The sequence below is a fragment of the Thermobia domestica genome, chromosome 2 (assembly GCF_964235325.1).
Source record: "Thermobia domestica chromosome 2, izTheDome1.hap1.1, whole genome shotgun sequence".
Classification (NCBI taxonomy): Eukaryota; Metazoa; Arthropoda; class Insecta; order Zygentoma; family Lepismatidae; genus Thermobia; species Thermobia domestica.
Genome location: NC_137455.1, coordinates 388,289,032 through 388,301,782, shown reverse-complemented (window position 1 = coordinate 388,301,782; position 12,751 = coordinate 388,289,032). Strand labels below are relative to the sequence as shown.

At 33.1% G+C, this 12,751-nt stretch overlaps 1 protein-coding gene across 2 annotated transcripts in view; it reads right to left on the bottom strand.

Annotated features, from left to right (window-relative positions):
* LOC145678911 (uncharacterized) overlaps positions 1-9,582 on the bottom strand; it is a 240,151-nt gene extending 230,569 nt beyond the window's left edge. For both annotated transcript variants that reach the window (XM_081749518.1, XM_081749519.1), the window contains exon 1: positions 9,170-9,582. The gene's annotated coding sequence lies outside the window, so the exon portion shown is untranslated. The remainder of the gene's footprint in view (positions 1-9,169) is intronic.
* Between the last annotated feature and the right edge of the window lie 3,169 nt (positions 9,583-12,751).

Sequence of the window (12,751 nt, the reverse complement as noted above, 5' to 3'; positions counted from 1 at the left end):
CAAGTGTGATCTTTCTCATTTTTCGTAAAAGTAGTTCTTGTCCTGCGGGGCAATAAAATGTTCGTCACCAAGTCACTCGCATCTGCCAGGCACCGCTCACCATCATATACACATGCGGTAGATTCTGTTGAATGAAGTGTAATTTGTACAGCCTTTGTAGTGGAATGGATTTCATATTCTGTACATTATGAAGTAATGAAGCATTTTAGGTTTCCCTCTGACACAGGAATAAAATGAAGAAAACGCCTCGTCTCACAGTTTCCAAATACAGGTATAGCATTTGCACTATGACTTTGATATTGTTCTCAAAAGCTAAATCTTTGGAGAACGATCTAGTCAATGTATAACATTATTAATAGGCAAATGCTAACAACTGGCGACCCTACCAACTGCGCCACTATTGAAATATGAAAGAAATGACTTATACGGCTAAGATTTCTCTCTTGATAATTATATATATATTACAAGATAAAGACGAGTTTGGAAATATTACCATTAGTCATAACTAATCGCTAAGCAAAGCAATTTCTTTTTATAACATTAAAATCGTGTATCAACTAAAAACTTTGACTTTATCACATATCACGCAGTGTGTAATGAAACTGAAGTGTTTAGTTTGCGAAACTGTTACACAACGTTAGTTTTATAATAAAGATTGATTTACTTTGCTTAGCAATTCGTTTATTACTTAATTAAAATATATATAACAGGCAAAGTTGGAATAATGGAGAATATTAAAACGCTATTATAGTCGAAAGATTGCAATTAACGTTTCTATTTACTTAAACAAACCCATTTTAAACTTTACAACAATTTACAATTAAATCACAGACGTAGTCCATCCCCCATTTGCTGTTCTTAGTTAATAATTTTTTTTTTTTTTTTTTTTTTTTGCGTAATTCTTAATGCCCTGTAACTTGACTTATAGGCAAATCTAACACATGATATAGGCACAGCCGTACAATACTCAATAGAGAGTTTACCTGTCAAAATCTCAGATTTTTAAACTTTGCCCGCATAAAGATAAAAAAGTGTACAACCTTTGATTTTTAGAATATCCGTTTTTGAAATATTCCGTCTTCTAATGGAAGCAACTCTCAGTTTTAACTTTTTGCTTTCATATATGGTAGTACATTTAGCAGGGTTGGCTGGTTTAAACCAGCTGGTTAAAAAATAAAATGGTTTAAACCAAAAAACGAAAAATGTTCGTAAAATTTTGATAAACACACACATGTGGGTTATCACGTTTCACTCCCGTATATTATTAGTATTATATTCAGACCTAAATTCCCCATTCCTAACTCAGAGATCATACTACAAAAGCAACTTTTTTTTTTTTTTTTAAATAAGTTTATGAATGTTTCGTTTGTGATTTTTTTTATAATTTATTATTGTTATGCAGTTGCAATCAAATAAAAATTCTAAATATTGTTTCGTTTTAATAATGTTTACTATTGACAAAATACATCGAAATGCCGTAATTTGGTGTGGGAGAGGGTCATACAAACCCCACGAGAGGTATTTATTGAAATCAGAATTATCTTTGTTATCTATGTACAAATAGGTCAGAGCCAAAGTGGACTCAAGTAATTCGTATCTTTATTCATTTTTCTTGTTGATATGCAAATTAAGTCGTTGTATTTCTTTAACTTGGACTAATAAAAGTTGTAGTGAACTAACTTGGACTAAATTAGTTCTTCTGTACCCTGCAGTATTTTAAAATTGTCCATATGTAATTCTGTATAATGGTTTCACTTGTGCAACTGTTTATCTTTTTGTCCTTCTGAAATGACTCTTGACAATTATATTAACAAGCATGTAAAGATCAGTACAACATATTTTTTATCAGGAGTTCTTCATGAGTGAGTCGGCAGACGTATCGCACTTGTAGCCAATCGGCGGTTTGGGTTCCGCTTTAAGCTTATGTGACCCCTTTCAGAAGAGCCTGGTTGTTGTATAATAACATCGAGGCAAAACAAACTTATTTCTGTCCATATGTGATATAAATACATAGAGCAAATTATTTAAACCAAAGATACCTGGTTTAAACCAAAAAAAAAACCGGGTTTAAATCAATAAAAACCCTGGTTTTTGACAACCCTGACATTTAGGGAGCTTTACAAGAAGGTGCGTAAGCTAACCCTGGGATTACATCCCTTCTCCTTCGAACATTGCAAATGTCATCTGCTTAAGTAGATTCGGACTATTTACCATACCCATTTAAATATATATACTGGACATAAGATATAGAGTTCTTTCCTGAATAAAATGAGTTTTGTTTCATCAATCTAGGGTTCAAGAGATCTGAGTAATGTAAGTTAAAGCAAACCCCTACCAACACCAGAATCAGTGAGTGTTGCTGAACAAAAACGTCTACCATCGGATTTGGGAATACTATAATAAATAAATAAATAAATAAAAAAAAACTAAAATTATTATTTTTGGACTTTGCAGTCATACAGAAATCCATACTGGTAAATATAAAAATAATCTTAATAACTGTAGTACTTCCGTTTGACGTTGGAAGTTGAAAGGATGAGGGTCCATAAGGGAGGTGTTTGGCTCTAAGAAGTAAAATATTATGAATTGTGTAATATAAAGTAGAATCGTTACTATAAAAAAAATATGCACAAATTACACCCAAAAAATTATAATTATCTAGCTGAATACACTGAAACATTCTTAATGCAACAGATCACAAAAACGTAAAAAATCGCTGTGGCTTGTACAATACCGTAAACTGGGTATATTTTGGCCTTTAAAAAAAAAAAATCCCCATTCTAACATCTCCTAAGATTAGGGAGGTAATTTAATGACATTTCTCCTTGTTAAAATGCAAACCTTTGGCTTTCTTTTCAAAGCAGTAGACTCAGTATGACCAAGAATAATGATTATAATTCCAATTTTTTGATACTATGAAGATTTTTCATGATTAGGGTAACTTTAGCCCATTTGTCAAAATGACTAATTAATGCACGAAAGTATTATTGTAGCACTGTATTTAAGAAGCAGAAGAGAAGAACAGGGTATTATATACACACTGGTGAAATTATCAATGTTTTTACTCAATTTCAATAGAACGAGTAATATCGTCTGATGAAAATATTTGTATTCTACTTGGGTGGATACGAAACATTTATAAAAGAACTCTACAAATTTCTGAATACTTAACTTAAAATACCGATATTACAAACATAGATGTGAAATCATTTTGTTCAATTTAGAGGCAAACCAAAATATCATTCAATGAAAATCTTTCTAAGTGTATGAATACTTAACATCTGAAAATAAGAGCACCATATTCTTCATTGCGGTAGAGTACTTTACCGGTACCATACTGCTCAGTTGTAGGAAGAAAATTCTTGCAATTCAGGCACTGTATAATATCCTCTTTTAGAAGCTAGTGGTGGGTTAATCTTCCTTACTACACTGCACCATTTGTACACCATTTCATCTTAATATTGGTTCATTACCAACACAAAAAATATTGACCAATGTTACCCCACGCAATTAAACGCTTATTAGTTTCTGGGTAATTGAACGAACATTTAAGGCGTTAGCTTACTAATATTCGCTAATGAACATGTTTTTATATTCTACTTACTTGTGCATTCAGGATATGTCACTTTAATGCAATTAACGAAAGCTGTGGAACTTCAAATATGATAAATGTTTACTTGCTAACAATTGCTAGCATTTTGCTTCCCACGTTCTGGAAACAAATCCCTAGCGTCAATATTCATGTGTTGTCAATGTTGTAATACTTCGATCCACAACTTTTCTTACTGATAGAAACCATAATAACTATGTAGAAAGAAATCAAATATTTCTCCTCCTTCAGGCCAAAGTATACCCAGTTTACGGTAACCAAATAAACTATGTGAAAACCTACGCAGTAATTAGTTCGAGCCGTCGTCAAAGTTTTCTCCATTTTCAGACAAATGAGAAACGTCAGCATTCATGATGTAGGAGGCTCGTGGAAGTAAAGAAGGACCTAGTGTTTGTAAATATCTTTGATAACACAAATACCATAATATAGTGCTATATGTGCACAACACACAACACCCAACATTCTCTGAAAGAGGACGATGATATTCACTCCTAAACAACGCTAGGATAATATACAATGTTCCTTGGGTCCTTTATTGACTTCACGGCCGATCTCGTACATCTGAAAAACACTTCAGATCATATTGAAAGCTTGTGCTTAGTCCAGTTTCAGATCAGATGCAGACAATTGTGATTTTTCCAATCATTCGTTGTACATTTTTTGCCGTTACCTTGAACATACATCAAGATTCTGCAATTGCGTTCTTGCAGAGAACCGGTATATTTCATGCTTTTCCCTTCACCGGAATTTTAAGATTTGTATATATTACTGTTAAGTACAACGGTGGAGGCTACACATATGCCACTACTCCTAGGTTTTGAAAAAACCCTTTAAAAAAAAAACGCCTGGACCCATATAGCCTTTTTTCGAAATATTTCAATCTCTTTGGGGTAAAAGTGTCAAAATATGATTTATATTTCAAGACTGTCATTGTCACAATTTGCAACAATTTCTATTCACTTCTGTTTCGAAAAAATGGCCACCATTTTGAAATTTTACATTGGATTGCCGAGAAAATCTATACAGCAAATTTAGAATGTCTCGTGCTTCCATCCTCAAAATTTCAATCTGAAAATTGCACTCTGCAGTATGGATACCTGCTATTTTGAGAAATGGCAGCCTTTTATGAAATTTACGTTGGATCGGCGGCAAAATATATACAGCAAATTTACAGTGTCTCGTGTTTCTACTCTGAAACTTTTAATTTAAAAGACCAAAAATTGCGTCCTGTAGTATGTGTGATACAGGCAGACAAATGAACAAATGTAGATCGTCATCCCAGGAGCTTCACCTCAGTGACGTTCGTCAAATATTGATACCAAATATATTAATTTAAATCAAAGATATAATTCATGTTTTATAAAATATATGTTTCAAAATGTCTTATGAAATAAATATCTTCCAGCGTAAAATAAATGGTTTTATTGTTGAAGTTTACTTTCGATACTTTGTGCGTCCAATTATGAAAATTTCCCGAGCACTTTCGGATTGATATGGAATAAGATGAGAAACAGGCTTGGGGTGGAAAAAGCTGTGAAATTGGTTAAGGTATATAGATTTTTAAGATCAAGAAATAAGGGGGACACGGAATGGTGATTCTCTCACATCGTGCAACACTGAACTCAGTTACTGTGGAAAATCATTTACTATCAGGAAGTACGGGAGATTCTACGGAGTGGTGATCATTTCACATTGTGCAACATTGAACTTAATGATTGTAGACTAGAAAATCATTTCAAAGTAAATTAGAAAATATCTTTCCCGTTTTAGTTTTTCAATGCTTTGTAATATTTTTATTTCCAATGATATTTGTGTGGATTGGAAGACCTACCCATATTTTTATACTAATTTCTACATTCTAGGTCACTATGTTTACAAATTTTATTCAAACACTGATTACTCCTGTGAAAGGCACGTCAGGTTGTAAATTAACGTAACTTTCTACCAAATTACTTTGATCACAGGTATATCAGCTATATAGTAATTTTCAAGTGTCTCGAACACAACATTATAGTTGTATGCTAATTCCAGCAGCAATTTATTGTCTTCTTTGAGAAACCAAAACAAGACACAAGCCTACTACTATTCTGATGGAACTAGTGCTCAGTGCAACATCAAAAAGAACTTTTTAAAATTTATATAAAGTTCTCTTGGGCACAGAGGCTTAATAGGCTGAATAGCGTTTTGCTGCAACAGCTCATGGAAAGGGGTTAGTGGTACAGTCAAGACATTAGCAGCCCAGTAGATTTTTGACTGGGCAGCGGCAAACTTTATTGGAGTGCATTTTACATTCCTCAGTCAAGAACTCATAGAATTAGCAATATTCCTAGAAGATCGCTTCAAAAAAGCACATAATTCCTGGAACACAAAAATTTTACTCGTTCATCCCTGCAACTTAAGCTCTCAAATTTCCGTCGAGGTATGTTTGTATTGCCAAAGTTTGTTCGAACAGACATTCACCAAATTCGACAAACTGGCAGTGGAAAGATATATAATGGCTGGTGTGTTTTGGAGAAAGATGAAGTGAACTTTCTGTATTCAGCTGGCGCATCTCCACTTTCGAATATACTGGGAAGCTAAGTGTTCTCTCAATTCGCTGTATAACGTGAAATGTACTGTATAATGTGAAACATGTGACCCCCAAAGCAACGAATACTGACTATATAACTTGTCCCAACATGTGACTAATACAACTTGCCTGTCAAAGATATAGTGAAAATCGAGGAGGAAAAAAAAAAAAGAAAAAAAAATTTCAAGTTCATTTCGAATTATGTTGTAACCAATATCTACAGATTTGAACTCCCAAGTATAAATAAAAACCTGGCCAATTTTCTTTTCTGACACTCTGGCATGTTATAACTTTTATTTACTAAGGTTTTTTTTTTTTTTTACAAGAAAGTAAATTAAAGCCATTTTCAACTCCATCCTTGTATCAAATGATCCCATGCGGATGCCGAAATAAAATTTTTGGGGATATATTCACAAGTCAGAATATTTTTATAATTTTTTGAAAATTTTCAAAACACGGCTTTTTGAGAAAATTAAATTCAGCACTTTAATTTTTTCGAAAAAAAAATTCCATACACTTGAAAGCTCCTTTATAAGCTTTAAAATAACTCCTTAACCAATGTTCTCGGTCCTTCAAGTCAGTTGAATTCCAATCAAATAAATGTCACATACGCAATTTTTGGTAAATTTTGAGAACTGTGGGGAGCCTGTAATTTTGAAACTGGTTCCCAAACCAGTTTTCTGGTTGTTCTACACATGATGATAGCGGTCAGAATATAAAATATCACTGCAATCTCTATAATGCTGATCTGCTACTTTTCTTACATCGATCTGTTTATTATTATTATTATTATTATTATTATTATTATTATTATTATTATTATTATTATTATTATTATTATTATTAATGTAACACCAAAAGGTATTGAATTACTGCATTCTGAAGAAAACAAATTCAAGAATGAAACAAAGTTGATTATTCGATAGGAAGAAGAGAGTAAATCGGTGGACGAATTGGGTTTTCCAGTTCCAATATATTGTCTGTAGAGTTTTAGAGTTAACGTTTTGTTTAGTGAAGTTTAGAACCGAAGACGTGAACCTACAGTTTATAGTAGAATCTGAACCGAGGTAAAATATTCAAATTGTTAAGGCTCTCTCAAAGGGAAATCAAACCCAGTACCCATGCATCAAAGACACACAAGCTAGCTACTAGACCAGTGGGGAAGGTTATATTAGTTTCACGTTCAATGGCAAGGACGTTTAAATTTAATAGTGGCAGGGATAACTGTTCTGAAAATGTAGTGCATTTCGTAAAATGAAATTATCATTTAAAATTTTTTATAACAATATTACTGAGGTAGTTAAAATTCCGGAGAGTGAATATTTAAAACGCTTCCTGCAACTTCAACCATTTTAAACATTTTGGCATAATACAGTAGTAAAGAAAAATTGGGTTCTGTGAATAAAGAGGTTTTAACAATGTTTCAAACAGCAGTTTATGACTTTAATTTTGTAAATTAATTTCATATTAGGTTCTAGTCTAACTCAAAACAAGTGTTACCCTAAGAATGAGATGTAAGCAATCTGTTTAATAACAGTTCCGTATGCTGTTTACTTTATGATAGCTTTTCCTTACCTGCCAACCAGTAAAACACATATCGACAAGTTAACTTACAGTAATTTGATAAGATGGTTAGGCAACCAAAACGACACTTGTGATATGGTGGGTTGCATAACTTGCTGGCAACCAATGAAAAAATGCTAAATCTGAAAACTAACGAAGACAGTCTGGCCCATATTGAACATAGGACTCGAGTACTGAATGTTGTAAACGCCCTTTCTTAATTGTACGGGGGGGGGGTTACTTGAATAAAAAAAGCCATAAAAAAGTGAAAATTCCGGTTGTTTTGGTGAACAGATTTTTACGTCTCTGAATATAAATTTGCCATCAACAAGGCATCATATTTAAAAAAAATAAAATAAAACTCTCGATGTTCCATCCGTGTTTCATTTTATTCCAATTGACGTTTCAAAGAAAACTTGAAGCCCACCTGGGCTCTACATGGAAACAAATCCTAATCTCTCTGTTCTTTGGAAATCGGATTAATTCTAACTGCCGGTGGGAGGGGGCAATACATATCTAGTGTTAACTTTACGAAGACCGCTCCAGCTGGTATAATCACTCAGAAACAAGAAATTACACTTTATTAATTTTATGAAAATGGGTCAAAACTTCCGTAACCTTAAGCTAACTCTTTCCTATCCCTACCCTATTATCCCTATCTTGCTCTACTCGGAAAAATTCTTTCCTTCCCCAACCCCATAATTAGAATTATCATGAAAATCTAATTTCTAGTGTACATTACTCATGCAACTGACTTCGAAAGTCAGTGTAAATTAAATGAAACATGGATGGAATATCAAGTTTTATTTATGTAATTATAAAATCTCGGTGAAAATTACATGTAATATACCATGATATGTGTTTATTGTCGTTAATCTTCTGGTATCCCATTTTTAAAATGGTTTTAAAAACTTATTTCCAAATATATTATCATTTGTATTGACTTCTCACGGGAGTCCACATAATTATACATGTGAAATAACATATTCTAATATTTCTGATCGTATTTCGTACAACAAAATATTAAAAAGGGTATAATATTAACTGGATCTTATATCTTGATAGTCTTCTGTGGAATATATGAATACATAAGCAGAATAATGCATCTGCATCTTACCAGAATCATATTATTTATGCTGTCAGTTTTTATAAACACTTTTTCACCTATAATTTTAGTTTCTAACTTCTTTTGTATCTCTTTTACAATAGATGCGCTTTCCAATATTCTCTCTTATGATCTTTTTTTTTTTTTCTATTACGAAATATGGAGGATGGGGAATGTTGGAGATTCAATTAACTCTCCATAATATACATCCATCTATCTCATATACACATCATCTCGCAATATTTTCCCAAATATAATTCGTATGTATATCAACATTCACATGAACATTATTATTTTGCACTAAAATCAATATAGAACTTACCTGCATGTCGCATAAAATATGGTAAAGGTACGTCCCGAAAGGTATCCAATTAATAACATTACAATGTAAAAGGGGTTCACAGGTATTTCTCCAAATCCAATGCTCGCTGGTGTCAATGTCATCAACACTGCAGTTCGGAATACGCAACACCTGCGCGATTTAACTTATATTTCTCTCCATATTCCTTCCCGCGTAGCACTATTAAGACGAACACTTTACCCATTGAAATTGTAAACAATTTATTACGCTTCAATAAAACGCTAAAAACAAGAGCACAATCCACATAAACCTCCCATATCTTTCCCTCCACAATTATTACGCATACGTAATGTTGGAAAAATATGGTTCCTTCCCACTCCCAGAATTCCCAGCGATAACCCTCGACACCAGGAACTGCATGTTAAACTCCCATGAATCTTTGCAATTAGTGACAAGTAAATACTACATAGCGCCGCAGATGCAGCAGACAAGTGAGCCCCATTGGGAGAAAATACAAACTGTGTAAATTACGGGCCGTATACTATTACATTTTAAGACTGAATACATTTCACACAATATTCAATGCCTCTCGCGAAGAATTATTTACAAAATTTGTGAACATTTAACATCAATAATGGATTGCTAACTCTTGAAATTCGATTAAAAGTGTCAACAAAATACTTAGTATGATTCATGCATATGAACAACTACTCTGAACACTATTTCTAATACCGGAAGTTTTGAGCTCGTAAGGACAATATAAAGTTTCACGAATATGTTGTAGGATCAACTAGATAGTTGTTTATGTGTTCATGTTTTATTATGCCTACATAGGTCTGGATGCTAAAATGTGCAATATGAACCGAAACCCGGCTAAACACATGAATCCTGGAAATGCTAATCTTTCAGCTACTGAGAAGTTTATTATTATTATTATTATTATTATTATTATTATTATTATTATTATTATTATTATTATTATTATTATTATTATTATTATTATTATTATTCAAACAATTACGTCTTTTTTAGATTAGTTATTGCTCTGAATTTACTCAAGTCAACTTTATTGTATACTCGTTACCAAAACTGCATGCCTATTCTTTTGTCAATAACTTTTCAACTACTGAAGCAATAATCAGCACACTTTACCTTCCGTTAGGGATGCTATAACTCTATTTCAACAAAATCTGTAGGCCTACTTCAATTGGACAATTAATTCTGGAGTCGTCAAAAGAATCTGTAACATACTGAAGGAAAATGGCGAGACTTCCTTTAATGACATTTGGCATTTTTGCTTTTTACGTACCACGATTATCCCGGTTAGGCTAAAGGAGACGGTGATGATGAGAGATGAATGAAATGGTGGAATGAAGAAAGTGGGAGGAAACGGGAGAACCCCGAGAAAACTCACGCACACGGTGTTTGTCCACCAAAAAGTTCACTTGGCGGGAGCAGGGTTTGAACCCGAGACCCCTAGCACCAGAGGTGAACGCTCTACTACTGAGCCACCACGGCCCCTTCCTTTAATGACTTCAGTGGCGTAGATAGAGGGCTCAAACCCCCTCTCGTAGTGATACAGAAAATGATTTTCCTTACATACAGCTATAACCACACAATGCCTCAGTTCGTACGTATATTCACATGTATTTTAGTTATTACGCATATTAAAGGTAACTTGAAGAAAAATATATCAGACTAAAATGCACAAAACTATATTTGACGATAATAACTCGTTTTACTTCACAATTCAAAATTGTACGTCTAACTAGAATGGCGTCTCACACAACTATATCTTATAAACATTTCCTTGACAACGAATATTATCACCGTAGCAACACACTAACAAAAATTATCTTGATCAATTATTACTGTCTTTGTTTCGTTACATTTCTGTCTTCTTCTTCTTCTACCTTGTGGTTAATGTCTGTAAATATAGCACTGCTGCCCTGATTACTAACGAAATATATTACAACGTTGTCGTATATGGCTCCTGAACCATGGAAATTCTTAAATTATTTTTAATTTAAGAAAGAATCCTGGACCGTAGTACATTAGTTTACGACATATGCATATATAATAGTTACAGTAGTTTTTGAACTGCCCTCACATAATAGAATTACAAATTCATTAACTTTTACATATTTAATTCAATATCTCATTTTATTATACTTTATTTCATAATAATTAATTATATTTTACTTAAGCGTCGAAGAAATACAGGACAAATTCAAAACTTGACACTTCAGTTATTTATCTTCGGTCCATAATAGAATTCTTTTCTTAATAGTTATTGCTGCTTACGATATAACGATGTTCTTTTGTTCAGGCGCAGTTGTTAAAAAATCACAAAGCTTAATTCATATGTCAAGGAGAATAGAATAAAGATTACAATAAATCGTAACGATAATCAAAGAAAATGAAACATACACTAATTGGTATCACCTTAAAATTATATATGGAACAGAATTATTTTACTGAGAATTAATCAGAAAAATCTAACGTTATTTAAATTAACTTTGGATAACACTGTTTGAGAAACCCAAGTTTTAATTATTTGTACCAGTTTACTTTACATTATCATTTGCTTTCGTATGACACGGAGGGCATTTTCATTAATTAATTAAAACGTGTCAGTTTACAACACTGAGTTTTAGTTGTTGACATGATTTTCAATCTGTTCAGTGTCAACAGACATTAGGTTAAAGTAGTCCTGTACACTGTGTCAGTTAGGCCACATTGCACCGTGCCAGTCTTGAGCATTATTACTTGTAGATTTCGATTTATTTGCTTTTCTTCTACTATGAAAATTCCTGCCATCTATCCGACTTCGATTATTACAAAATCTATTGCCATTAAATGTATTTGGCTGACTGTACTTATTATTTCTGAAAATAATATTATTGCTTACATTATTATGGGTCTTGTATTACAATTTTCAGTACTTCTACCAGTTATGTATAGACAGGATATTATTAGGAATATTACGTATATTCTTACTTCCACTATACTGTATAGACATCTGCTTTTCTGATAGACAGGGGTGCCCACAAGGGGGGGCTATGACGCAAACTGCGTCATTGAAATATTGGGGGATTAAAAACCTATACAAATATGTTTGAGGGGGTGTAAAAATTAATCGAAAAGATTTTTTTCATGGAAGAACACCTATGGATAGACAATTGGGGAGGGTGCGTCATGGACATAAGGGGAGGGGGCATCACTGTGATAGACGCTATAATTCTGGAATCGGATTGGAAAGGACTGAGTTGTTTCAATTCATTATAAGTATTAATAGCAAAGTCTATAATACTATGATACCTTTTGTTCCTAATTTGGGCGCTATGATTAGCTAAAATAAAATCATTTTCAAAAATTTAACAACAGAATGCTTTTGAAATCTTCTAGCTACGTAATCTAAATCTAATTGTTATGTACCATGTTGAACCTAGGGGAAGTAATACATGAAACAAAATTTTAAGAAAATTAGAGTTGTCGATACCAATTAAATCACATCCTCAAATTGGTAAATGTTTAGGAGTAGTAATCGCGGGACTTGAGGCAATTTTTGCCGCCCCCTAGAGCGTGGCGCCCGCCGCCGCC